The 2,900-nt window shown below is 42.8% G+C and overlaps 1 long non-coding RNA gene across 1 annotated transcript; it reads left to right on the plus strand.

Annotated features, from left to right (window-relative positions):
* The first annotated feature begins 1,794 nt into the window (after window positions 1-1,794).
* Window positions 1,795-2,622, plus strand: LOC103354066 (uncharacterized). Its single transcript, XR_520031.1, has 2 exons — window positions 1,795-2,003; window positions 2,078-2,622. It is a non-coding gene; the product is annotated as an uncharacterized LOC103354066 (long non-coding RNA).
* The last annotated feature ends 278 nt before the right edge of the window (window positions 2,623-2,900 follow it).

Here is a 2,900-nt window from a genome sequence, read left to right on the forward strand (position 1 = left end):
GGAATCATTCACTGAGAATTCCTCCAGGACGCCCTCTGGTGGACGCCTGGAGGAGGACAAAAACACAGGGCCAAAATCACCATTCCCTGACATTTTCTTCAATGCCATATGCCAACACAACAGAGAGTAATCTAATCTTAGTCCCACACAAGTGGATAATCTAGTTGATAGGACGGCAGCTTTACTGCGTACTTCAATTGACGCTGTTGCTCGTCTGAAAAGGAAGGCAAAAAATCATAACAAAACAGCTCCATGGTATAATGAACAGCTGCGTATTTTAAAGCAGAATGTAAGGAGATGGGAAAGGCAATGGCGCTCAAATAATAATTCTGAAAAATATCATCTAGCCTGGAAAGATAGTTTTCTCAAATATAAAAAGGCAATTCGTAATACTAGAACCGCTTATGATTCGTCTTTAATTGAGAAAAATAAGAACAATTCCTGGTTTCTTTTCAGCACTGTAGCCAGGCTGACCAGGAGTAATAGCTCTGTGGAGCTTTGTGTTCCTTTAGCTCTCAGCAGTGAAGATTTCATGACCTTCTTCACAAATAAAATTTTAAATATTAGACAAAAAATCCAGACCATGTCTTTAGGTGCAGCTGCTCTGGAAACGCCCACAAAAGTAGATGTCTGCTTGGACAGCTTCTCTACTGTGAACCTCTTAGAGCTCACATCAATAGTTAATTCTTCTAAACTAGCAACATGTATGTTGGACCTCATTCCCACTTGACTGTTTAAGGAGATCTTTCCTTTAATGAACAGTACAGTGTTAGATATTATCAACTTGTCCCTGCTAATAGGCTACGTACGTAGGCTTTTAAAGTTGCTATAATAAAGCCACTTCTAAAAAAGCTTACTCTAGATCCAGGTGTTTTAGCCAATTACAGACCTATATCCAACCTTCCTTTTATCTCAAAAATCCTTGAAAAGATCGTGGCAAACCAACTATGTGATTATCTGCATGTAAATGGTTTGGCTGAAGCATTTCAGTCACGATTTAGAATCCATCATAGTACAGAGACAGCAATGGTGAAGGTCACTAACGATCTTCTTCTAGCTTCAGACAGTGGACTAGTGTCCGTTCTGGTTCTATTGGATTTCAGTGCAGCATTTGATACTGTTGATCATAGCATCCTATTACAGAGACTGGAACATGCAATTGGACTTAAAGGGACTGCGCTAAACTGGTTTAAATCATATTTATAAGACAGATTCAGTTTGTTCATGTTAATGATGGTTCTTCCAGCCGTACCAGAGTTACTTATGGAGTTCCTCAGGGTTCTGTGTTAGGACCAATATTATTTACTCTGTACATGCTTCCGTTAGGCAACAATATTAGGAAGCACTGCATACATTTCCATTGCTATGCAGATGACACCCAGTTATATTTATCTATGAACCCTAATGAAATCAGTCAGTTACTCAAACTCCAGGCATGTCTGAAGGATATAAAGGGCTGGATGACCTGTAGCTTCCTTCATTTAAATTCAGACAAAACTGAGCTTACTGTATTTAGCCCTAAACACCTCAGAAACTCACTATCTGACCAGATAGTTACTCTAGATGGCATCGCCTTAGCGTCTAGTTCCACAAAACAAACATGTAGGACAGCTTTCGTTCATCTTCATAATATTGCAAAAATCAGGAGCATCCTGTCTCAGAGTGAGGCTGAGAAACTAGTCCATGCATTTATAACCTCTAGGCTGGACTATTGTAATTCTTTATTATCAGGATGTCCTAGATAGTTATCTTATAAACCTTCTGTCACGGCCGTTGGCGCCGACTAGTGGCGGTACTCCCCCTCCCTCCTTTCCCTTCCTCCCTTTCCTCTAGGTGGGCGTGACCGGCAATGCAGGCGGCGCTGATGGGTTACACCTGTGCTTCATCTCCGTGCAATCAAGCTGAGGAGCCACACCTGGGTTTGACTCGCCACTTCACCTTCTTTGCCAGTACATAAACCAGCTCCAAACCATCAGCAGACGCCGGACCGTGATCAACTGATAGTCAGTGTTCATTTTGCTCTCGTTTTGCTTTGTGCCTTGCTTGCTCTGTGGCTAACTGTCTCTCCGCTCCCCAGGACTCCACCAGCCAGCGTGTGTGCTCCTCCAACCACCCTCATCTCCTCCCTCCGTTCCCTGCTGGACTCCCTGTTGACGTCTCCCTGGTTCCCCGTCCTCACCACCGTCCTGCTGCGCCGTCTGCATTCCGCTCCGCCTACCTTCCCCGCTCCCTCTCCGGTTTCCCTCAGCTAAGTTGTTAGCCGCTAGCTTCGTGTGCTTTAGTGTAGTTTCTTATCCCTTGTTTCTATAGTGTAGTTTATTATTCCTGGTTATAGCTTCGTGTGCTTTAGTGTAGCTTCTTGTTCATAGTGCCTCACTGAGCCTTTTGCTTAGTCGCTTTTTGTTCCCCGTTCTAGCTTAGCTTTCGTTTGTGTGACTTTCTATAGCCTTTTGTTTGAGTTAGCTTCATGCCTGCATTACCACTCGTGTAGTTTTAGTTTCGGTTTCCGAGTGCGTTTTTCGTTACCGTTAGTTTTAGTTTAGCTTTCCGTCTGTGGTTATACCACCAGCTTGGTTAGTGTTTTTCTTTGCTCTGCTGTAAAATAAATTATCTTATTTTTTACATCTGTCTCCTGTGTCTTGTTGCTCTGCACGTGGGTCTTTGAACTGACCGTAACACCTTCAGCTTGTACAGAATGCTGCAGCCAGAGTTTTGACAGGAACCAATAAAAGAGATCCTATTTCTCCAGTATTAGCTTCTCTCCATTGACTTCCTATAAAATCAAGGATCCAATTTAAAATCCTGCTTCTAACATATGAAAGTCTTAATGATCAAGCTCCATCATATCGTAAAGACCTTATTGTTCCATATCATCCTAACAGAGCCCCTTGCTCTCAGAC

Source organism: Stegastes partitus, unplaced genomic scaffold (assembly GCF_000690725.1).
Source record: "Stegastes partitus isolate 25-593 unplaced genomic scaffold, Stegastes_partitus-1.0.2 Scaffold95, whole genome shotgun sequence".
NCBI lineage: Eukaryota > Metazoa > Chordata > Actinopteri > Pomacentridae > Stegastes > Stegastes partitus.